Consider the following 26,586-nt stretch of genomic DNA (forward strand, 5'->3'; position numbering starts at 1 on the left):
ACCGAACATTCTTACATTATGAATCTATAAACACACTTTTTTTGGCCACAAAGTTAAATTTCACACAAAACATGATGTGTTAAAGCACTTTTAAATATTTCCATTACAGGACGCAGCTTTATAGTGTTCCAGAGTGTAAATGTTAAACAGAGGTGAACAGTATGGAGTCTGAGATTCTGCACACAAGAATTAGAACAGGCTGTATATCTTCACAGACTTGACATATAGACAGTGGTATTAGATTTTCTAAGCCTTATAAGTTTCAGTCTTTGTAGTTAGGTCAGGTTTCACTGACAGTCCTAACTTGTGAACTCTTTAGAGAAAACATATAAATAACATAAAAACAATATAGTAGAGTACATTTATGTATACAAATCTTTACCAAAGAGTATCAATTGAATCCAATTTATCTGTTTGCAGGATTGTTGGTACTAATTATGATTTGTCTTTTCATATGTTCCAGATCAAAAAAAGACTAGATCAAATAATAACAAGCTCAGGGTGGTTCAAAATAGGTTATGTTAGATTTCACTGCTGGGACATTGGTGGTTGTTTTTGGTGTAAGGAATAATGACCTACCTTAAAAAACTCTAAAGCCACGTACACATGATCAGATTTTTCAATGGGAATTGTGTGATGACAGACTGTTGACAAAAAATCCGACCATTTGTACGCTCCATCGGACCATTGTTGTCGGATTTTCCGCGGACAAATGTTGGATGGCAGGATTATAAATTTTTTGTGGACAAATGTCTGTTGTCGGATTTTCCGATCGTGTGTACACAAGTCCGTCAGACAAAAGTCCAAAGTACAAACACGCATGCTCGGAAGCAAGGACGAGGCAGAAGTGGTCGATCTTGTAAACTAGCGTTCGTAATGGAGAATTAACATTCGTGGCGCGGCAAATTATGAAGTCTTGAAATGCAGCGCACATTCTCTTCTTCTTTAATGAGATAATAATGAAGCTGCTTTGCTGGTGATACTGATGGAGTTCTGCCAAACGTATTTTAAAAGGCTTTTATTTTCTAGTGATATCAAGAATATTGGTTACCACGACACCATTATCCCGTGTTTTTTAAGATCAAAGATTCAACTATGTTGGTGTCCCTTGTCAATTTTACATTGTATTTTTTAAAATGTAACAGCCTACTCCCAAACTGTCATTTGAAGTAAAACACATAGCCAAGTATTATTCTCCACAATTTTTTTATTGTGCATTAAAAAAAGAAAACAAATACAATTATACATGCTATCTGCCAATAGAACTTAACCAAAAAGTGTATTCTATACATCCAAAAATATAGAAAACGTACCAAATCAAATCATTATTCAACCAAAAAATAAAATAAAAGCCTCATGCATGTGTCCTGCTTCTTAATATAGGGGGTCAACAATGGCAAGAGTTGTTGAAAGCAGGGGTCCATCATCTGGAGATAATTACGAAAATCATCCGGATTATTCTCCTGGAACTCCCGCAGCAAAGGCATATGATGTAATTGGTCACGATTAATAATGCAACCAATTTTTGGTCCAAGAAATCCTCCTGCTCCTGTTCCTGGACTGGGGTCAAAGCAATAACTCCAAGGCCAATAATAAATAACACGTTATCTCCTCCGATTCCGCAACATGTCTGGTTGACGAACGGCTGTTCAGAAATGAACTGAAAAGCACGAAATGAAAAGCGCAAAATTAAAAGCATGAAATGAAAAGCGCGAATCAACACTCATCAAACTTCTACTAACACGAAATTAGCAGAAGGAGCCCAGACAATTGAACTTCCTCTTTATTGGCTTGTAGTATGTCTAGTACGTCACTACGTTCATGTTTGTTGGCTGACAATTGTCTGCCATTTGTATGCAAGACAAGTTTTTGGCCAATGCCCTTCAGACAAAAGTCTGAGGCTTTGTCTGCGGAAAATCTGATCGTATGTATGAGGCTTTAAGCTCTACTCCAGAAGAACTAAAAATTGTACCTTTTAGTGGAGCTGTGCCCGTTCTTCAAGGATTTACTGCTCGCTTATTCTAAGATAGAGTAAAAGCACTTTAACTTACCTGGTCCCCAGCAGATGGTGCTCCCCCATGCTTCCATGGTGGGCTGTTCCTCATTGTCATCATGACCGATGCAGGGCTATGATGTTGAAGCTATGGCCTTGATGATATCAGGACCCTATATTGCTGGAGCATAGGGGAGATGAAGCTGTGGCGATAAGTCTAGCAGTATAGAGGTATGAGGCTGGGTTCACACTATCTTCGCATGCGTCTCACAGCAAGGGTTCAGTGCGTCCTCATTCACCATTTCAGGTCCGATTTCAGCCCGAGTTTTTGTCTGAATTTGGACCTGAAATGGACCAAAAGACACACAGGGCTCCTGTGCAAATTTCCACCAGAGCCGCAGGGGAGATATGTGAACCGGCTCCATAGAGAGCCGGTCAAAATCTCCTGCTATCCAATTCGCAATAGTGTGAACCCAGCCTAAAGGATTAGGTTAGAAAATCTTCATTTCTATGTCATGTAGACCTAAACGAGCAGGTAATCCATCCAGTGTTCTTTTTTTTACCATTGCAAGGGAAAAGTTTTCTGGAGTTGGGATTTAAACAAACTGGTTAATGAGGCACTGGTGATGTAGCCAAGGCCTCACAGATGCATCCTGGGAAGGCTACATCACCAGTGCCTTCCCTGTCAGATGATGTGCACTATCTCATGTTTCAGGAGGCTGAACCAGAGTTGCATGAAGTAATAGGCTGGATGGATGGATTTATCTGTCCTTAGTTAAAATGGCCATTGTGAAAGGAATAGGGAGCAAAAGAACGATAATGTATGCAAGAAATAGAAAGTCTACAATTATTTTATAGGTTTCTGTCTGTAGACTGTCATTAGTAAACATTTCTAAAGGTGCCTCTTTCTAAGGGTGAAGTTCATTTTTAAGTCGATTAAACCCATCAGTGTCCACCCTAAACCGAAATACCATATTTTGTGTGTATTTACCCTTTAAGAGTATTCCAATACAAACTACATTTAACATCAGGCTCCTGTAATTTATCTTAAGCAGTGACTAAGTGCACAGCAATTACAGCAAAACATTCAACAGTGTCTCTTTGTTACATTTTTAGATTGCACTTTGTTCTGTATTTTAACAAGCAATTTTGTTTATTCATTCCTCAGAGTTATTAAAAAACTAAGTAGCCTAGGAGTGATAAGAAAAAATAAGTATTGAGGTCATCTATCTCAATTCCCTGCTTGACAGTGCTCTTGACCAACTCAGCAGTCTTACAGTTTCACACGAGACGAACCAGAAATTCTCATTAGAATCAAACCATGCTTAAATTATGAAAATAATTTATCTTGTAAAAACACAGTAAATATATTGGTTTTAATCATAAATTTAGATTTACTTGTAAAGAAATAGTTTGACCTCAGACAATTATGAAATGTCACATTCAGGACAATTTATTCTGCTCCTGCAAAGCAGATACAGCCTAGCCTATGCTAGCCATGCTGCAACCAATTATAATTGTGAGTTGGCCACTGTGAAAATATAGACAATACGAGGACTAATATGTCAGGTCACTGCTACACTGCAGGTGCATCTCGTTGAGTATTTTTTTGTATAGGGGGTATAGGGAAATCACTTTGGGAGCAGTGGCTATGTCCGTGCAGCCCCTGTGCCCCAATTGACATGAATGCAACCCTGTAAAACCTGTGCAGCCCTGTACAGGCAAATACAGCCCTTATACAGGCAAACACAGCCCGTATACAGGCAAACACAGCCCTTATACAGGCATATGCTTTAGTATGCCCATGTGAATGAGGTACAAGTTACAAAAAGCTCTTGTATTTATTTATCATCTTCATTTATGTGGCACTGAAAGATATTATACATTAGACACACACACACTTTTCCATTTCTTTTTTTTTCTTTCTTTTTTTTACAAAAGCTTGGCTCAAGGGATGACTTTCAATAGATCGCAGCGAGGTAGCTGCTCTGCTACGCACGAAACCCTGACCCTGACTACAGGGCTAAAAATAGCGCCTGCAAAGCACCCTAAAAGAGCCACTGCTGTGTCTCCAGTGTAAAAGCCCCGAGGGCTTTCACCCTGGTGCGGTGCGCTGACAGGACGGTAAAAAAAGTCCTACTAGCAGCATCTTTGGAGCGGTGAAGGCGCTCCTTCACCGCTCCTGCCCATTGAAATCAATGGGGCAGTGCAGCTATACATGCAGCAGCGCTTTGCGGTGGTTTTAACCCTTTCACGGCCGCTAGCAGGAAGGTAAAAATAGCACCGTTTTACCACCGACGCTGCCCCCGCCCCAGGAAAGGGGCCTTAGGATGCATGTGGCAAAGTCAGATAGTTGTTAATAGCACCATTTTTACAAAGTGGTGCTATTACTGAACCAAATAAAAAAAACGTACCCTTAGTTCCTAGATTACGAAACTGGAGGTAATGCCTGTTTCTATATTCTACAGTATGTATCAGAGCAGCGTATTTGCCGCAGCCATGCCCTCTCCTCTCCTTCACAGCCGACAGCCTCCTGGGAACCATTTGTGCCAACAGTGCTTCACATGCTAATGCCTGCACATGTGTACATGGTCATATATTCAGTATGGTTTCTGTGCCCATACTTATGTGCATTATCCTGGCAGCTGGTTTGATGTTCCTTACAGCACAGTAGTAATTTTTTTTCTTGACAAAGTCTCTCTCATTAGAATTTTGTAAAAACCCGTATAATGCACAGGGTAAAAGAAGGCGGGATACTGGTCATTCAACTCTATGTGTAATCTGAACCTTAAAGTAGAACTATAGACAAAACTTTTTTTCATTTTGGGTAGAACAAGGGAGGATTATCACTTCCCGTCCCATAGCCAAAACAGGAAATGAGAGGAAATCCCTGCAAATGAGGTGAATCTCTTGGAGACCCCCAGGTCACCAGAACTACCGTCCCCATTGGAAGATTTCCCTATTACTTTTCCGGGCACAACCCAAAATGTGGGATTTTCTTTTACTTTCACTTTCAATGATAATAGTAAACAGGACAAATAGAGAGGGTGAATCTCCCTCACGGGGACACAGACAGCAATAAAAAACTGACAGGGGTTCTAAGCTATCTCTCCTCTATCCAAAACTGAAAAAAAAAAATTGCCATTAGTTATACTTTATTAAAGTATAATTAAATGTAGTGCACTACCCCCGAAGGAGCTGCAGTTTGTGTGTTCTATCCGTAAATCACATTTTACCACCTAGCCCATCGCAGCCTATAGAAATAGAAACAGTCCATATTGTGCTTTTCTCTTGCTTTTATTGGTATAACATGAACTGGGATAGGAAAAGGGTTTCTGAGATGCTCTTTTGTTGCTTCATAATCTCTCCTTTGCCTCTCATGCAAAGATTTAGAACATTGCGGATAATGAAAAGTCGCTCTGAAATAACTTCTCATTGGGAAGATGGGAGCAGTCTGGTCTTTGAGAACAATGAAAATGAACAGCAAAGAGCCACTCTGAAAAACTCTTTGCATATAGACTTCGTTAGATTTACTAGAGGATACATAGGCTGTTGTAGTAAAGAGTTACTCTGAATAACCTCTTCACCCATAGACCTTTTTAGAACAATCTGTATCTCTGTCTGTGCTCGGCGCTCTACCGCCGCCTTTTGACCACTACTTAGTTTCTGTACAGTACTTCCAAGTTAAACTAAGGAAGAGATTACTCTGAATAATTCCTCCTGCCTGACTGATTGGAATCCCGGGGCATTGTTGAACCCAAAGTCACAGGCCATCTCCACCTGTCTCACTGACTTGCGTACCAACATCCCTCAGCCTCTGGTAGTACCGTTCCCCTGGGCTTTCACTCACTTGATCAACAGTCCATGTGCCACTCAAAAACGGTCGATCGCCCAGTTGTCTTCCGCTTAGTTGCTACTTCTTCTGAAATGGTTTCTCCATCCCTTCTCTCCAGTCTGGCATGTTCCCTTCCCTGCAGGGGTGTCCAACGACACCAGCGACTACATGCTGTACGGTGTCACTAACTCCTCTCCTCCGTATGGCCTGTCCCTCCTCTTTCCCCGTAGGGGGGGGCTCCGCTTGGCTCCCCGCAGGGGGGGCCTCTCTCTCTCTGGACTCTCCCTTTCTGGAACTCTCCAGCAGCATGTGACCCCAGCTTATATGGGAGTCCCGCCTCCAGCCAAACAAATTAATGATTGGCCTGAACTCCACACATGAGCTGCCTGTCACTCAGATCCCAAGTCCAACCTCTCTTCCAGAACCACTTCCACTGAAAGTAAGAGGAGGCATCTCCGGGTCCCAGCACAGGTGGCCACACCCTGCACTACACTGACACTCCCAGTTCCCAAAATAAACAACCAGGCCTGGAATAACAATGCAAGCCTGCCAAAATTTACCTGAAACCATACTTTATAATTTAAACACAGAAAGCTCACCTACTTGAAAGTAGGTGACCGCTACATAAAAGCAAAACTTTTTTTTAGATTTGGATAGAGTGGTGAAGGGAAAAAACCCCTATTAGGTTTTTATTGCTGTTCAGGTCCCCATTCAGGGGGATGATTCTCTATAATTGTCCCAACCGCCAATGTCACTGTGAATGAAAGCGTGGGTGAAATAAAAATTTTATTTGCTACCATAACAGGAATTGAGTGGAAATCTTTTAATTTGTTACCATGACAGCTGTCTTATGCCCTGTACACACGATCGGACATTGATCGGACATTCCGACAACAAAATCCATCGGATTTTTTCAGACGGATTTTGGGCCAAACTTGTCTCGCATACACACAGTAGCACAAAGGTGTCGGAAAATCCGATCGTTCTGAACGCGGTGACGTAAAAAACACGTACGTCGGGACTATAAATGGGGCAGTAGCCAATAGCTTTCGTCTCTTAATTTATTCTGAACTTGCGTGGCACTTTGTGTGTCGGATTTGTGTACACACGATCGGAATTTAAACGATCAGATTTTGTTGTCGGAAAATTTTATATCCTGCTCTCAAACTCTGTGTGTCAGAAATTCCGACGGAAAAAGTCTGATGGAGCCCACACACGATCGTATTTTCCGACAACACAATCCGATCGCACTTTTTCCATCGGAAAATCCAACCGTGTGTACAGGGCATAAGAGTGGATATCCTTCACATTGGAAATATATCTTCTCACTTCCAGTTGTGTCTACGGGACAGGAAGTGAGGCAGAAATCTCCCAAGTGAAACAGATGGCAAAGCAAACTGACAGCTGTTTTACCCCTCCCCTACTTTTCCAAAATGACAACAACAACAAAAGTATGACCTTTAGATATACTTTATGCCTTGTACTCATCAAGTTTTTTTTTCAGGGAAACAGTAAAACCAGCTTGCAAAATATGTGAAAAGTTGCCTAGAGCTGCAAATGCTAGCTAGAAATTGAGAATATTAAATATTCATATTCAATATTTCATATTTATCTAGCTGCATATTTTTTTCTTTACTTTATTTTTCGGTCTTCAACCTAATAAACAAATAAAGAAAAAAGATATAAAACCACTACACATGCTCTTTGAAATGTGCTTGGTTATTGCTGCGTCTTCTAAAACAAACATCTCAACCACTTTCCACTAGGAGAACCTGCATTAATATAGGGGTCACCACTTATAGAAGAGCAATTTATATTCATTTTCATACATTTCTAAAAGGTTTTTGAATTAAAACATTAACATGTTTTTAATCCAGCCATTCTTTTTTAGAATAGATAAGGATTAGGTTTTTTGAGCTATTCGGGGCTTCATTAAAGAGATTTACTCTCTCTCATTTCAACATACAGAAAGTGAGAGGGAAACTCTCCAACAGTAATATAGATAGACATAAACCTTCTTTATTTTATTAGAGTAGGGAAAGGCCAGAACCCCTGTTAGATTATTATTTCTGTGTGCTTGTTACAGATTTTCCCTTACTTCCTGTCTGGGGAAACTATTGTCAGCAGGACAGAAAGTGAGGGGAAACTTCCCTAACAAAGCCACAAAATCTAATACCCTGTACACACGTTAGGATTTTCCGACAACAAAATCCATGTTTTTTTCCGACGGATGTTGGCTCAAACTTGTCTTGCATACACACAGTCACACAAATGTTGTCGGAAATTCTGAACGTCAAGAACGCGGTGACGTACAACACGTACGACGAGCCGAGAAAAATGAAGTTCAATAGCCAGTGCGGCTCTTCTGCTTGATTCCGAGCATGCGTGGAACTGTGTGCGTCGGAATTGTGTACACACGATCGGAATTTACGACAATGGATTTTGTTGTCTGAAAATTCCAGATCCAGATCTCAAATTTTGTGTGACGGAAATTCCAATGGAAAATGTCCGATGGAGCCTACACACAACAAGCTCCCATCGAACATTCTGACCGTGCGTATGGGGCATAAGAGTTTGAACAGTTTGACTCAGATAAACTATTGTCAGTGTTACAAATATTTACTGCACAGAAACATGTTTTTTTGGATGTACAAAATAATAGATTAGTGTAATGGGTTTGAAACAAAAGTTGTGACTGTTGTGGCAATTGTAAAAAAAATCCCAACTTTTTTGTGAATTTTTGCACAAAAAGTTGCATAATTTGTGCCGAATAAATCATGGTACAGAAAATGAGTCAATATTTGGAGTACAAGAGGTATGCAGTCGTATACCAAAAGGAAGATGGCGTAAGACAATTACACATTCCACTATGTGCCAAATAAATTCGTTTGGCATGCAATTCACCAAATTAAGATGCCACTTGTGACAAGTCACATTCTTCAACATCCACCAATCTTATGTTATTTGGGTCTTTATGATCTGATGCACCTGGAATGTATTTTGATGATTTAAACTGAATGTTCAGTTGGGCTTTAATTTATTTGACAGTTAAACACACTTTGTAACAGTTGAGCATGAGAAATTCAGGAAAATGACAAAGGTCAAGTGAAAGAATATACATTATGTCCGAGACAGACCATATTTTCAAGGATGTCCCTGGCCAGAGCTGTCCTGCAGTAGGGATGGGCCGAACACCCCCCTGTTTGGTTCGCATCCAGAACTTGCGAACAGGCAAAAAATTTGTTCGAACACGCCAACACCATTAAAGTCTGTGGGACACGAACATGAAAAATCAAAAGTGCTAATTTTAAAGGTTAATATGCAAGTTATTGTCATAAAAAGTGTTATGCCGCGTACACACGATCGGTTTTCTCATCGGAAAAAGATATGACGGCTTTTCCGACGGGATTCCGCTCAAGTTTGCCTTGCATACACACGGTCACGCAAAAGTTCGCTAAAATTGCGACAGTCAAGAACGCAGTGATGTACAACACTACGACGAACTGAGAAAATGACGTTCAATGCTTCCGAGCATGTGTAGAATTGTTGCGCATCGGAATTGCCACAGGCGATCACATTTTCGGGTAGGAACTTTTCCTGATCGAAAAATTGAGAGCATGCTCTCAATCTTTTGCTGGCTGCAATTCCGCCAGCAAAAGACCGGTGGAGCATACACACGGTAGCATTTTCTGATGGAGGACGGGGTCACGTGACGGGTGGCCACACCCTCAGCTACATAAGAGCTGTCAAGCTGGCGCCGCATCATTGACTGGGTGTCTCCGGTGGAGTCAGGATCCTGTGCGTGTTCCTTGCTGGAGTTGCTGAAGATCATCCATCGCTGGAGATCGAGAATTGGATTACATCGCTGAAGTAGGAGCATGGATTTATTGGATTAAATTGCTGGAATCTCTTTTTTATTTTTTTATTTTTAATAAAGGACTTGTCCCAAGCCGTCTTCTGTGGTTTTTTAACATTTTGACACTTTCTTTTTGTGAAATGGTAGGGATACAATGTATCCCTTACCAATTCACATGGGGGGGCCGGGATCTGAGTATCCCCTTTGTTAAAGGGGGCTTCCAGATTCCGATAAGCCCCCCCGCCCGCAGACCCTCACAACCACCGGGCAAGGGTTGTGGGGATGAGGCTCTTGTCCTCATCAACATGTGGCCTGGTACAGTTCAGGAGGGGGGGCGCTCTCTCGTCCCCCCTCTTTTTCTGCGACCTGCCAGGTTGCGTGCTCGGATAAGGGTCTGGTGTGGATCCTTGGGGGAACCCCACGCCATTTTTTTTAAAATTTTGGCGCCGAGTTCCCCTTAATATCCATACCAGACCTGAAGGGCCTGGTAATGGAATTTTGGTGGACCCCCATGCATTTTTTTTTAATTTTTCAATGACTTTCAATGACTTTTATGTGCATTGTCGGGACCGACAATTCATTAATAGCCGGCACTAGCGATAGCACTTTTAAATGACTTTTTTTTCCTTTAGAAATGTCATTTTGCTCTCGGACTGTTCTAAACACGGGAAACATCCACTACTTTGCAGGCATACTATAGACACCCCCCAGGTACGAAATTTAAAGGAATATTTCACTTTTATTGTTTTACTTTAAGCATTATTAAAATCACTGCTCCCAAAAAAACTGCTATTTTTAAAACTTTTTTTTGCATTGATACATGTCCCCTGGGGCAGGACCCGGGTCCCCAAACATTTTTTATGACAATAACTTGCATATTAACCTTTAAAATTAGCACTTTACATTTCTCCCATAGACTTTTAAAGGGTGTTCCGCGGCTTTTCAAATTTTCCGCGAACACCCCAAATTGTTCGCTGTTTGCGGGCGAACAGCCAATGTTCGAGTCGAACTCATGTTTGACTCGAACAGATAGCCCATCCCTATCCTGCAGTAACCGTGTCCTTTTACATTGAAGGAAGGCAGTTTTGAGTTCCTTTCTGGACTCCTTTTGACTTCCTTATCCTTGACTCTTCTGGAAGTTTGCAAGCACTTCACAGCACTCCTCCCATCTGAGGAGTGGGGTGAGTGTTCTCTCAGAAAACGAGCTGGCCCAGAGGCAAGTAGAAGATGCTGAGCCACCGGTGGAAAACATAGGACACAGGTGTCAGCTGGCTTTAGAAATGATAGGGGACTCTGGCAACAGGCCATAGCATATATGGGTACATAGGCTGCCTGGGAGTACAGGGCACATTTCTGTCTTTAACCCTAGAAATTATATTGAACAAAGATGTCAGATGACTCTAGAAATGATTAAGGATCCTGGCAGCAAAGCATGACATTCTTCACAGACTGCCAGGGTGTACAGGATACATGCCTGATCTTTGGAGCCAGCATTTACCTGGGTCACAAATGTCAGCTAGCTTCAGAAATGAATGGGACCTGAGAAGCAAGGTATGACATAGAACACAGGACACCACCTAGGCCTAAAAAGAAATAACCCCTGTAGTGCAAGGCTTTCTACAATTGGTCAGGTCTGAGTCCAGGAGAGAATCTCCATTTTTTTATTGGCACTTCTGCCAGTCTTGTATTACTGTAAGGTTGGCAGTATGGGACTCCATGATTTCTATTGGTGGCCCAGCCCAGAGCCATACCCGGGGGATGCAGTCTGGATGGGTTGCCACCTCTTATGCCCCGTACACACGGTCGGATTTTCCGATAGAAAATATCCGATCGGAGCGTGTTGTCGGAAATTCCGACCATGTGTGGGCTCCATCGGACATTTTCCATCGGATTTTCCGACACACAAAGTTGGAGAGCAGGAGATAAAATTTTCCGACAACAAAATCCGTTGTCGGAAATTCCGATCGTGTGTACACAAATCCGACGGACAAAGTGCCACGCATGCTCAGAACAAATAAAGAGATGAAAGCTATTGGCCACTGCCCCGTTTATAGTCCCGACGTATGTGTTTTACGTCACCGCGTTCAGAACGATCGGATTTTCCGACAACTTTGTGTGACCGTGTGTATGCAAGACAAGTTTGAGCCAACATCCGTCGGAAAAAATCCTAGGATTTTGTTCTCGGAATGTCCAAACAAAGTCCGACCGTGTGTACGCCTTATTAGTGTGTACCAGTGATATGCGGAGTGGCAGTGGTGTGCCAGGTGCTGGAAGACTCTCTGTAGTCCAGAACCCAGAACTGAAAGAAGCCAGAACTGTCAGTAGGAGTGATCTCTGCTCAACAGTTGAACTATAGATCGAGCTGGTCTGGGAGGGAGAGCTTGGTGTGGGAGTGTATGTTCAGGTAAGTAATTGCAAAACACATTGTGTTTGGGGGGGGGTTATTATTAGTGTTGTGGGCTACTGTACTTTGCTAATTACCTTTTGCTGTATTTGACAGGCCATATAGTTTATTTGCATGTGAATTTCAATGCTGGGAGCAACAGAAGGCCAAAAATCAGCCTGTTTAGCAGGAACCGGCTGACATTTGGTCAGTCTGTACAACTGTCTGTCCAACAAAAGCCGGTATAACGTGCCTAATGTGTGTCTAATGCTGGAAAACCAACTTCCAAACAAATGCCGATAGGTGTGTTCTGGCAGGGGGAAGTCCCCCTGTCAGAATACAAAGGAACTGCAGGGGAGATCATCGCACCAACATCGGTATGGCGATCTGTCAGTTTTTTTTCCTTCAGCCCGAGCTTTACAGAACAGAATAATTTGTAGTTCAGAATATGGACTTCTCTTCTTTCTACAATAAAATAGTGTACAATGGGCAATGGTGATTTGCAAAGTGCAGTAATTCAAGAAAATCGGTTAGATTTTAGTTGTGAATGGTCGCTGTGCTCTACTTTTTACATAAATAGGTTTGACAGCATTGTAGGTAAGTTACATTCCACTGCGTAGGGTAAAATGAAGGAAGCACAGGCAGGCTAATCTATACAGACTTGTCTAGTGATATCAGTTCTGCCCTGCTGCCAATGACACCAATGCTGGGCCTTCTACTCCAAAAGTCTTTTACCAATTGTTTGAGAGTGTATTAAAATGAAAAATTATTTTGTGTCATTTTTTCTTGTACGTGTGGTTAAAAGTGGCATTGGTCAGTAGGGTGTCCCTGGATTTCATTGAAAAAATCTGGTATCGATTATTCATCATTGTATGATACATATCAACAAGACAAAGACTGGATGATCTTTTGTGTCTAGGTGCTTAGGTCACAGGTGTTCAGGTGCTATGTGTGAAATGAAGGAAAGGTGCCAATGTTCCCCCAGGGGCAACAAACTATTCACAGCTGAAACTTCGGGACCTTTGTTCCTATGATACCACTCTGAGCCCCTTTGTTAGAGCTCCCATTGATTTACTACTTCACTACCCCTCATTACAAAACACCGTCAGATGTCCCTCCCTGTTTTCGCAGAGGATTCAATACTGAACGGTACAAGAGTGTTTGTCGAGTTGCTAGGGCAAAATAACATTCTGCCCAACTAGTAAAAATTGATTTTGTTTCCATGACGGAATCAACACATTTATTTTATTTACCATGGTTTAAAATAGAATTATGAACCTTACTTATATCAAGATTCTTGTAAAATCAAATATTTAGAAAATATTACAGAAGAGCATAACATTTGACAGAATTTGAGCTGTATGATCTAATTATTCTTAATAAGAGACACTAATTATTCCCTCTGGTTTCAGGCAAGCAGACCTTTTCCAAGCGTGTGATGAACAATGGTCACACGGAATTGATTATTTTAGGAGCAACCCCATATTGTGCTTGTGTAATAGGCCTCCAGTGTATCCCTCTGTCCTCCAAAGTTCCCGATTGATTTATTGCATTTCAATTTATCATTTCACATTCGTTACTTCACCTCCGATGTTTGTTAATTTCATTTTTCTTTATAGGGAAATGCATTTTTAAGGTTAAAAATCACATTTTAATAAAAAGTACATTCAACAGGTCTCTAAAAAGAAGGATGTAATGCCAAGGTAATCTTCTTCTCGTTATTCTTAGGCAGGCCATACATGGTTCGAATTCCGAATAAATTTTCTTTCGAAAATCTTTTCAAAGAATTTTCGTTTGAATTTCGCACCATTAGTGGGACAAGGCAAGGGCCGATTTTCGTGCGGCTATCGAATTTGAGTGATCGGACATGTTGGAAATTTTTTTAAAAACGAACAATTTTCTAATCAATGATGGGAGAATCGTGTGAGAAATTTAATTGAAAAAGGAATGCACATGAGTGAAGAAGAAAAGAAGATTCCCAGACACAAAAATTATTTTCTGTAGCAATATGAGGTGTAATTGAAGGCTCGGTTGGTCAAATTTAGAAAATCAATGGTGGCACCATTGGATCACAAAACGCATGAAATTTCTGTTTTGAAAAGAATTCGACCATGTATGGCCTGCCTTATTGTATTTATTATATTTCATTTTCTTTTATTTGCCTATTTTCTTTGCCTCTACTCACATAACAACAAGCTACTGCACTTGAAGGGCTCTAATGAGGAAAATTGCAGGGTCTGCATTCCTTTAGATGTGATTTCCTATTGGGAGTATATCACCAAAAATAAAATTTTTGTTGCAGGGGATGCCTGATATCTGACTTGTATCTTAGTGTAGACCAGTGGCAGCTGGTCCATAAGGGGCGCAGGGCCCCCTCCCCCAAGTTCGCAAGCTAATCATAGAACGATTTATTTTTAAATAACTGATAATATGACTAACATTTTTTAACATCTTAAAGTCATATTATTATTTATTTAAAAATCATGTGTGCACTGTGTAGGGCGCCGGACTAATGGGCTTCTGTTAGGTCCATCGTTTTTTTTTTTATGAGCATATGATTAGAGCATGAGGATCTAATTGGCTTGTTTTAGGTTGTCCTCGTGGCGCAGAGCAATGCGCCCCAAACCCTCCCACTTTTAATTTTAGCAAATCAATATTCGCCAATGCATCACTTCTGGTTTCTGGCCTCTCATCCCAGAAATCAGGAGGCTGAAGATTTGGAACCCAGAAAGAAGACCGGGTTAACAATGAAGCCACCGAGTATAAGTGGAGCCGTGACCGCTGGAGGGTTCCGTTTGTAGGTAAGTCTCACGGTGTCCTCTGTCCCCCCCAAAAATTTTTAGCACCAGCCACCACTGGTGTAGACTTCTGTGAAAATCAGTGAGCCAATCACACAAGCAGTAAACTATGTTTTTGGGGGGCGTTCTGTATACATTCTGTGTACAGAACACCTCTAGTTAGCAATATTGCATTGCATTTTACAGACAACTACAGAGCTGCAGATTGAAAAGTAAAGGTAATTTTTAATAGCATTTAATTACAATATGACTTAAGTCCCAATTGTATACGCTTTATTATTTATTTATTTATTTTTGCTAAGTTTTTTCCCATGAAAGTGGAGTTACCCTTTAGGTAAAGGTTTAAGTTTTGGAGTTTGGTCAATGTTAAGGTTAGGGTTGGAGTTTTGTTTTTGTGTGTGTTTTATATGCATCTATTTGGTGTGATAAATAATGTGTTATTGAAACTGTAATGTCACACAAAACTGCACCAATTTTATTTGCTCAAAAATTATTATACTGCTTGACCTCACTCAATTTTTCACATAAAAAAAAAATCTGCTTCAGAATTACCCTAACATTATTGGAATGTTCCCTTGCTCACAGTGCAGCTCACACCAAGGAGGTGAACAGCTCACTCAATAAACTCAAAGGACCTATTTAAATGGACATTGTCAGGAGATCAAAAAAAAAAAAAGTTGCAGGTATAAGATGCAGGAAAGTAGAGGTTCCTTAACATACTTGTCATTGTAGACTTTTTATTACAACAATATGGAGAACATTCTGGCAGGCTCAGCTTTGGCACGTCCTCATCATGCCGAAGGTTGACAACCTCTTCCTGCCTCCTTCACATTCTTATTGGCCAGTATGGATGCCCATCGTAGTGATAGCCCAGTATAAATGTGTGTGTGGTGGGGAAAGGTAGCAGCAAGAAAATGTCAAAGCTTTGACTGTTAGAATAGCATAGTAACTGCCTATGCCCAGTTATCTGCAGACACCTTTTACCTGCAGTAGTGTTTTTGGTCTTCTAATAATGTCTAAATAAACCTTGCCATCATAACAAAAAAACAGAGGTAAGTGTACATACACATTTATATAAGAAAATGTAACGATGACCGGCTAAGCTTATTTTGGAAACTATAAGAAAATAGCTTCAGCTTTGCTTTCATCGCTTTATTTTCTTGTGTCCACTGGGATCTAATCAGAAAGAAATGCCCCAGGTTAAAAAAAGCTGCTTAATTGGACCCCATGAGAAGATGAGAGAACAGAGAAACAGAAGAGAAAGGGCGTTTTGTTTTATATGTAATTGATCAGATTGGAATAGAAGATCTCAAAAATGCAATGCAGATACAGTACTTCCTTAGTTTGATACTGCAGGTTTTTTTTGTTATTATGAAATTACACATTGAAAAATGCACACATAGTTTTCCTCTCAACACTCTTGTGTTTGTACATGAATGCACATTGTATAGATAGAGAGTTTGTATTGATCTGCATAGTGCTATAATCTAGTGTCTGTATGCATTGATGGTTGTGCATATACAGTAATGTATATTATAATTATTATTATACAGGATTTATATAGCGCCGACAGTTTACGCAGCGCTTTACAACATTAGGGCAGACAGTACAAGTACAATACAATTCAATACAGGAGGAATCAGAGGGCCCTGCTCGTTAGAGCTTACAATCTAGGAGGGAGGGTCAAGTGATACAAAAGGGTAATAGCTGTGGGGGATGAGCTAATGGAGAAAATAGTGCAGTTGTTAGATGGAGGCAGGATAGGCTTCTCTGAAGAGGAAAGTTTTCAGGGATCGCTTAAAAGTGGATAAAGTTGGAGACAGTCTGACAGATTGGGGTAGGGAATTCCAGAGGATGGGCGAGGCTCGGGAGAAGTCCTGGAGGCGGATATGGGAGGAGGTGATGAGGGAGCTAGAGAGCAGGAGGTCTTGGGAGCAACTGAGATGGCGATTAGGTTGGTATTTTGAGACTAGGTTAGTGATGTAGCTGGGGGCAGAGTTGTGGATGGCTTTGTAACTTATTGTTAGTATTTTGAATTTAATTCGTTGGGCGAGTGGTAGCCAATGGAGGGATTGGCAGAGAGGGGTAGCAGACACTGAGCGGTTTGTAAGGTGGATGAGTCTGGCAGCAGCATTCATGATGGACTGAAGGGGGGATAGTCTGTTTAAAGGTAAGCCAATGAGGAGTGAGTTGCAGTAGTCAAGGCGAGAGATAACCAGGGAGTGAATCAGGAGCTTTGTGGTTTCATTGGTTAGAAAGGGACGTAGTTTAGAGATGTTGCGGAGGTTGAGGCGGCAAGCTTTGGAAAGTGATTGGATGTGGGGCTGAAAGGAGAGTTCAGAATCCAGGATAACACCTAGTACCCTGACATGTGGGGACGGGTGGATGGTTTTGCCATTGCTCTTGACAGAGAAGTCGGGGGAAGAGGAACGTGGGGGAGGAAATATTATAAGCTCGGTTTTGGACAAGTTGAGTTTGAGGAAGTGGTGTGACATCCATACAGATATGTCGGTTAATAAGTTAGTGATGCGTGAGGAGACTGATGGAGTGAGTTGAGGGGTGGAGAGATAGATTTGTGTGTCATCAGCATAGAAATTATATTGAAAGCCATGAGAGGCTATCAGCTGACCCAGGGAAGAGGTGTAGATTGAAAATAAAAGAGGTCCAAGAACAGAACCTTGGGGGACCCCGACAGAGAAGGGAAGAGGAGTGGAGGAAGTAGAATTGTAAGTGACACTGAAGGTGCGTTGGGATAGGTAGGATGAGAGCCACTGAAGAGCACAGTCATGGAGACCAAGGGAGTAAAGTTTTTTGAGGAGGAGGGGGTGGTCAGCCGTGTCAAAGGCAGCTGAAAGATCCAGAAGTAGGAGTACAGAATAGTGTCCATTGGTTTTTGCAGTTAGTAGGTCATTTGTGAGTTTTAAAAGAGCAGTTTCTGTGGAGTGTTGAGGGCGAAATCCAGATTGAAGGGGATCAAGAAGGTTGTTTTTAATGAGGTGGTCACTCAGTTGGTTGTAAACCAGGCGTTCAAGGAGTTTAGAGGAAAAGGGGAGCAAGGAGATTGGGCGTAGGTTGTTAAGATTGGTAGGGTCCAAGGACGGCTTTTTGAGTATGGGGGTGACCAGTGCATGTTTTAGAGCATCGGGGAAGATGCCAGAGGTGAGGGAGAGATTGAAGATGTGAGTTAGAGAGTGTAGGATGGGGTCAGAGGGTGACCGTAGCATTTGAGAGGGAATAGGGTCCAGGGGACAGGTGGTTAGGTGGGCGATAGAAAGGAGTTTAGCAACTTCATCTGTAGTAGTAGATTTGAATAGGGGGAGTGTCAGTTGTATCTGTTGACATGGGGTCTTAGCTGGGGGAGATACCTGTAGAATAGAGATTTCATCACGGATTGTATCAATCTTGTTTTTGAAGTGATTAGCGATTTCCTGGGCACTGAGTAAGTCAGTGGGTGGAGGCGGTGGAGGACAAAGTAGAGAGTTGAAGGTAGAGAAGAGTTTACGGGGATTGGATGAGAAAGTGTTAATAAGAGTTGTAAAATAGGTTTGCTTGGCAGTGTGGAGGAAAGAATAGTATATTTGGAGGGCAGATTTGTATTGGTTGAAGTCTTTGAGAGACTTAGTCTTGTGCCACAGACGCTCAAGAGCGCGACTACGTTTTTTGAGAATTTTAGTGTCATCTGTTTGCCAGGGTTGTAGGGGTCGAGCCCTGATTCTGCGTGTAGTGAGGGGAGCGAGCTTATCCAGGGTGGAGGACAGAGATTTATTGTAGATGGACATGGCTTGGTTGGGGCAGGACAGGGGAGAGATTTTGTCATAGAGGTGGTCAGTAGCAGAATAGAGGAGACAGGAGTTGAAGTTGCGAAAGTTTCTACGGGTGATGGTTAGGCAATTGGAGGGAAAGGTGGTGGAAGATAGGGGGAGAGAGAAACTAATAAGGTGGTGGTCCGAGAGAGGAAAAGGATTGTTTGAGAAGTTGCATGGAGTGCATAGGTAGGAGAATACAAGGTCAAGGGTGTTGCCATCAGAGTGAGTAGAAGCCTGTACCCATTGCTTCAGGTCAAATGAAGAGGTTAGACTAAGAAGTTTAAAAGTAGCAGGAGTGTTTGTATTAGCAGGGATGTTGAAATCACCGAGAAGGATTGTGGGAATATCCGAAGAGAGAAAGTAGGGTAGCCAGGCAGAAAACTCATCAAGGAAAGTCGATAATGGTCCAGGGGGCCGGTAGATCACAGCAATTCTTAGGGAAGTAGGAGAGAATAGACTTATACAGTGGGCTTCGAATGATGAGAGGGAAAAAGAGGGAGGAGGGTGAATAACGTGGAAGGTGCTCTGGGGGGATAGGAGGAGTCCCACTCCACCTCCACCTACTTATGTATACATAAGTAATAAATGTAATACTTTGTAGGAGAGCAGGAGAGAGCTCCATGTAGTAATAAAATAATAAAGGCTCTAGGGTATTTTATATGACATCAGGGCCAGCCCAAGACATTGTGCTGCCTGGGACCAAGAATAAAATGCTGCCCCCCCCCCCAAAAAAAAAAAATAACGCCCACCAAAAGGCCCCCATATCCATTATTTTATATGATGACAATCATAAAATCATAAAAATCATAAAATCAATAAAGCTAAAATTAAATGTATCAGGAAGTCAGATTTATATGCAACAGTGGTGGTGGTGGGGGGTTCTGTCCAATGGAGCTGTGGTGGTAAGGGGGGTTCAGAGAGAGGAGGCAGTGGTGGGGGGTTTAGTCAGAGGCAGATGTGGTGGTGGGGAGGGGGTTCAGTCAGAGGCAGATGTGGTCTTGGGGAGGGGGGGCTTAGTCAGAGGCAGCGGTGGTGGGGGGTTCAGATCAAAGGCGTAACTAGAACCTTCAGGGCCTCGGTGCAAGAAACCATGATGGGCCCCCCTTCCATCCGAGCCCCGAGATTCCAATTTTGGGAGGGTGTCCATGGACATCCTCCCAAAACCGTGCTTCCCGCATGCCCCCTGGGACGTGCATCCAGCGCAATCACAGTGGCCCTTTACCATGTGATGTCAGCTGATCACATGTAAACAGACTTGCCGGTTATCCGCAGCCCTTTTCTCCCACGCTGTGTCTGTGTTAGGAAAGGACTGCCATTAACTGTCAAGAATGTCAGTACATTGTTTACATTGATAATCAGTGCCCCAATCATCAGTGCCATCTATCAGTGCCCATCAATGCTGCCTATCAGTGCTCATCAATGCCGCCTATCAGTGCTCATCAATGCCGCTTATCAGTGCCCATCAATGCCGCCTATCAGTGCCCATCAATGCCTCCTACAAGTGTTACCTATCAGTGCTCATTAATGCAGCCTATTAGTGCCCATCAAATCTGCCTATCAGCACCACCTATCAGTGCTCATTAATGCCCCCTAACAGCGTACATCTGTGCCACCTATCAGTACTCTTCAATGCTGCCCATCAGTGCCCATCAATACTGCCTGAGTTCTGCCTATCAGTGTTCCTCAGTGCCCATCAGTGCAGCCTATGAGTTCTGCCTATCAGTGCTCATCAATGCCCATCAGTGCCACCTATAAGTGCCCATCAATGCCTCCTATTAGTGCCCCCTATCAGTGCTCATCAGTAAATCCTATCAGTGCCTCCTATCAGTGCCCACCAGTGCCTCCCATCAGTGACCCCTATCAGTGCCCCCTAGTGCCTTCTGAGTGCCCCCTATCAGTGTCACCTATCAGTGCCCCCTATCAGTGTCCCCTATCAGTGCCCCCTAGTTCCTTCTCAGTGCCCCTATCAGTGTCCCCTATCAGTGCTCCCTATTAGTGTCCCCTATCAGTGCCCCCTAGTGCCTTCTCAGTGACCCCTATCAGTGCCTCCCTTCAGTGCTCATCAGTAAATCATATCAGTGCCTCCTATCAGTGCCCACCAGTGCCCCCTATCAGTGCCCCCTAGTGCCTTCTCAGTGCCCCCTATCAGTATCCCCTGTCAGTGCCCCCTAGTGCCTTCTCAGTGCCCCTATCAGTGCCCCCTAGTGCCTTCTCAGTACCCCCTATCAGTGTCCCCTATCAGTGCCCCCTATCAGTGTCTTCTCAGTGCCCCCTATCAGTGCCTCCCTTCAGTGCTCATCAGTAAATCCTATCAGTGCCTCCTGTCAGTGCCCACCAGTGCCCCCAATCAGTGCCCCCTGGTGCCTTCTCAGTGCCCCCTATCAGTGTCCCCAATCAGTGCTCCCTAGTGCCTCCTCAGTGCCCCCTATCAGGGCCCCTATCAGTGCCCCTTAGTGCCTTCTCAGTGCCCCCTATCAGTGCCTTCTATCAGTGCCTTCTATCAGTGTCCCCTATCAGCGTCCCCTATCAGTGACTTCTATCAGTGTCCCCTATCAGTGTCTTCTATCAATGTCCACTATCAGTACCTTCTATCAGTGTCCTCTATCAGTGCTTTCTATGTGCCTTCTATCAGTGTCCCCTATCAGTGCCTTCTATCAGTGTCCCCTATCAGTGCCTTCTATGTGCCTTCTATCAGTGTCCCCTATCAGTGCCTTCTATCAGTGTCCCCTATCAGTGCCTTCTATCAGTGCCTTCTATCAGTGCCTCCTATCAGTGCCTTCTATCAGCGTCCCCTATCAGTGCCTCCTATCAGTGCCTTCTATTAGTGTCCTCTATTAGTGCCTTCTATTAGTGCCTCCTATCAGTGCCCATCAGAGTCCTCTGTCTTCTCACGACAGCACGGCTCTGAGTGGAGATCGTGTCTTTCATGTAACAGCAACACAGAAACACTGTTATTGACGTTTTATTTCCCCCTCGTCCGTCCTCTTTCGCATGGGATAACACGGGACACACAGCTGATCTGCTCCCCCTTCGGTCCCCTCCCCTCTCCTGTGTGCTCCACGGGAAATGTGAGCTTGTTAGCTTCACACTTGACTGCCCGCGGAGCACACAGGAGAGGGGAGGGGACCGAAGGGGGAGCAGATCAGCTGTGTGTCCCGTGTCATCCCATGCGAAAGAGGACAGATGAGGGGGAAATAAAACGTTAATGACGGTGTCTGTGTGCTGCTGTTACATGAGAGACATGCTCTCAGAGCCATGTGAATAGCAACCCCGCTGGGCCCCCCCCACAGTGACGGAATGCCAGGGCCCCATTGCAACTGCGACTGTTGTGACCCTGGTAATTCCGCCACTGGTTCAGACAGACTGTCCAGGGCTGGACTGGGACAAAAATATGGCCCTGGACTTCATCCAGACCAGCCCACTTTACTCCAAACACCTGGTGTTGGCGCTTCAATCATCCTGGCACCATGGTTGTTATGGTGTCAGGATGATTGAATCGCATTATTTCTATTATTACATTGTAATATAAAATTAAATTGTTCAACTCACCATAATGCAGAATCAGTGGCAGCCCTTAGCGTGTCACTTGCCACTGTCTCCTGCCACCAGATGCAGCTTGTCACTTGCCATGTCACTTGTCAGCAGATGCAGTGTGTCACTTGCCACTGTCTCCTGCCACCAGATGCAGCTTGTCACTTGCCATGTCACTTGTCAGCAGATGCGTGTCACTTGCCACATCACTTGTCAGCAGATGCAGCTTGTCACTTGCCACGTCACTTGTCTGCAGCTGCAGCGTGTTACTTGCCACTGTCTCCTGCCATCAGATGCAACTTGTCATGCCACGTCACTTGCCACGTCACTTGTCAGTGGATGCAGTGTGTCACTTTCCACATCCCTTGTCAGCGAATGCAGTGTGTCACTTGCCACGTCACTTGTCAGCAGATGCAGTGTGTCACTTGCCACGGTCTCCTGCCACCAGATGCATCCTGTCATTTGCCACATCACTTGTCAGCAGATGTGTATAACTTGCCACGTCACTTGTCAGCAGCTGCAGTGTCTCATTTGCCACGTCACTTGTCTGCAGCTACAGTATGTCACTTGCCATTGTCTCCTGCCACCAGATGCAACTTGTCACGTTACTTGTTAGAAGCTGCAGTGTGTCACTTGCCACATCACTTGTCAGCAGATGCGTGTCACTTGCCATGTCACTTGTCAGCAGCTGCAGCTTATCACTTGCCACGTAACGTTTTAACAGATGCAGCTTGCCACTTGCCATGTCACTTGTTAGCAGATGCAGTGTGTCATTTGCCTCGTCAATTGTCTGCAGTCGCAGCATGTTACTTGCCACTGTCTCCTGCCACCAGATGCAACTTGTCACGTCACTTTTCAGAGGATGCAGTGTGTCACTAGCCACGTCACTTGTCAGCAGATGCGTGTCACTTGCCACGTCACTTGTCAGCAGATGCATGTCACTTGTCAGCAGATGCGTGTCACTTGTCAGCAGATACGTGTCACTTGTCAGCAGATGCGTGTCACTTGCTACATTGCTTGCCACCAGATCGAAGGGGGCCCCGTCAGGTAGGATGAATGGGGCCCCATAATTTCTAACAGCGGCCCTGATGCCCACTGTAGCGGACGTGATGTCATCAGCCGGAAATGATGCAAGACATGGGAGGTGACGCGACCATCATTTCCGGCTGATGATATCACGTCTGCCCCATTGTGTGTTCCAGTCACCATGAAGTGGGAGTATACAAGCCTGATCGGTCCCCGTGAAATAGGTAGCGAACAGGCGGACCGAGCTGGCTGGTGGGCGGGAGTTTGCCGCCGTTCTGAATGTGCCACCCGGGACCCATGGTCCCACTGGGTCCCATGGTAGGGCTGGCCCTATACCCTACCTTGACCGTCTGAGGTGAATACTGTTGAACACATGCATCTCCTTCCCAAAACCCCTGAGGAAAGGTCAGAGACCTGAAACGCGTTGGGTAGAATGAAGAAAGTAGACCTTTAGACGTTTGTCAAATACTGAGATGTCTGTATAATGAGCCGTTTTTATTATGTATATTATTTCTGTATTGAACTGTACTGTAATTGTGCTATCCCCCCCTCTACATTGTAAAGCGCTGCATAAACTGTTGGCGCTATATAAATTGTGTATAATAATAATAATAATGTATATGTTGATGTTTTTTGTTTTCATAAATATTTTTATTATGCTAAAATAAGTTGATATATTTTATTATATGTGCTTACGGTGTACTGTTTGCTGGTAAAGTCCCAGTCTCTAATGGGGGACAATTTTGTTTGTTGTTTATCTGGGATGATGGCAGACAGACACCTTACATTAGTGGAAACTTTTGTAGAAAATTACAGTAAATATGTGATAACAATTTTCAGTTTTCATTGGCCCTACCTCACATCATCACTCAACATCGTCCTGTGCTGTCATGAGGAAAATTACGGTAAGTATCTGATAACAATTTTCTATTATTTGAGCCAGCACAAAGGAAGTTTAGTTTAAACAGTTTCTAAAGTTTACAGTTTTTACAGCAGTGATAAGATTAACTCGATATTAAGCACAGGAACAAATGTTAAGATGATTCTTTGCAAAAGAAAATATACAGCAAGTCATGTTTGGCAGGCAGTACCACTCAAGGTACTGCTCAGTTGTGGCATGGTATTTAAATTGGAAATATTTCTTTCTGGAAAAAAAACTAAATTGTGCATTCAGGTTTCAGTAGTATCATTTTCCTATTGCCACTTCTACATCCACTGCTCAACCACCATTTGAAAAGCAATACACATGGAATCACTTTTCAGAGAGGCAGCAGAGACTGCCAATCATGTAGAAGAGCCCTAACAGAGAACACCTGGAGATGTAATAAACCATTTGGCTTGTCTACTATTCTTAGGTCCTATCTAAGCTACTAGCAACTCTCACTGGAATGCTCGCTCTCTTCTCTGGAATGCTCAAAATTAATATAAATATCAATGATCAAAAGTGAAATATCAGGGGTCTGCTCAGACCCCAGATAATTTCCCAAATTCCCCACTGGTAAAAGAATAATAATAAAACAATTTTAAAATAATTTTAAAAATACTGACCCCTTCTCCCTACACACACACACACACACACACACATACAAATATCACACATAAACTAAAAATGCAATTTATTTATGTTCTAATGTACCTTTTGTGTTTGCTCAGATTGGATGAGCAGGATCACCGCATGGATTAGTTTGCCATGGCATTACAAACGCTCCTGAGTCACATGGCTCACCTGGAATCTCCCACTGTGGCTGCTCCAGTACAACCTGTGTTGCAAGCCGTCCCTGCTGCTGCTCCAGTCTCTGTGCAGGCACCCACCTCGAGTATTACCTCTATAAGAGGTATGTCTGGTTCCGCTCTGCTTCCCCAGCGATTTAGGGGCTTTCCAGTCCAATGCAGAGGGTTTCTCAACCAGGCTGAGATATACTTTGAGATGCTGCCCCAGACGTTTCCCACAGACAGAAGCAAAGTAGGTTTAGTGATATCTTTGCTTTCTGAGAGAGCATTGCCCTGGGCAAACCCTCTATGGGAGACACAAAAACACATTGTCCTGTGTTACCCAGAGTTTGTGGCTTCCTTTAAAAGGGTATTTGACGTTCCTGCATGCTCCGCTTCTGCTGCCAAGTACCTCATGTCCATCAAACTAAGTACGAGAACTGTTGACGATTACACCACTGAATTTCGTACACTGGCAGCAGAGGTTGTTTGGAACAATGAGGCCCTCGTGGCTGCTTTTTCTCATGGTCTCTCGGATAGCATCAAGAATGAGATAGCAGTCCGAGATATACCCACTGAGCTGGAGAAGTTGATCACGTTTGCCATCCTCATTGACTCCAGACTCAGAGAAAGACTCTCTTTTAAGGAGCGCTTGCGGACATTTGTCTCCGAGCTTTGCAGTCCCACTCTTGCCTCCTTTACCTCCCATGCCTCCTGGTACCGGGTCGGTCAGTGAAGGTGAACCCATGCACTTGGGCGTCACGCGTCTCTCTGCGGATGAGAGAGCCCTTAGGAGAAGGGAGAGATTTGCCTTTATTGTGGCCAGGCAGGTCACTTTTTGAAGTCTTGTTCTACCGGTCCAGGGAACACCTGAACCTTGAGGTCCTGTCACAGACAGACCTTTGGTGGCGTTGTTTCCTCCCCAGTTATCCAGAAGGATAAGCCCCTGGTTCCGGTTAACCTTTTTTTGTGCTGAGTCGTCAGTCGAAATACAGGCTCTAATCGACTCTGGGTTTCAGGCCTGATCCTTGATGCTGCCTTTGTATCGAAGCACTCAATTCTGCTGCAGCTGCGTGACACTGCACTTGCCATTGAGGCTCTTGATGGGAGATCTCTACAGCCTGCCCATGTGACTCATGAGACCGTTCCGTTGTCCATGGCTGTAGAGGCTGTTCACCTTAAGATGATCCAATTTCAAGTTATTTCCTCACCAAAGTTTCTGCTGGTTATTGGTTATGCTTGGTTACAGAGGCACAACCCCTCTTTTGATTGGCTCCATGCTGAGGTTCTCTCCTGGTCGCCACAATGCAGTAAGACATGCTTCCAGGAGGTAGCCAAAGTCCTGCGCACCTCTTCACTTTGACAAACGTCAAGCCGGTAGTTTGCCTCCACATCAGTCGTATGATTGCGCCTTCAACCTTGTGCCATACCCCCTTGTGGCCGGGTTTAACCTTTGTCGGTTTTGGTTTTGATTCTGAGACTGGAGTTGGCGCCCTTCTGTCTCGACGCCCTACCTCTGAGAGCGCTATGCATCCTTGTGGCTACTTTTCCAAGAAATTGTCACCTGCCGAGTGCAATTACGAGATTGGTGACAAAGAGCTGTTGGCAATCATTTTAGCCCTGAAAGAATGGAGACATCTCCTCGAAG

Source organism: Aquarana catesbeiana, linkage group LG06 (genome assembly GCF_042186555.1).
Source record: "Aquarana catesbeiana isolate 2022-GZ linkage group LG06, ASM4218655v1, whole genome shotgun sequence".
Taxonomy (NCBI): Eukaryota; Metazoa; Chordata; class Amphibia; order Anura; family Ranidae; genus Aquarana; species Aquarana catesbeiana.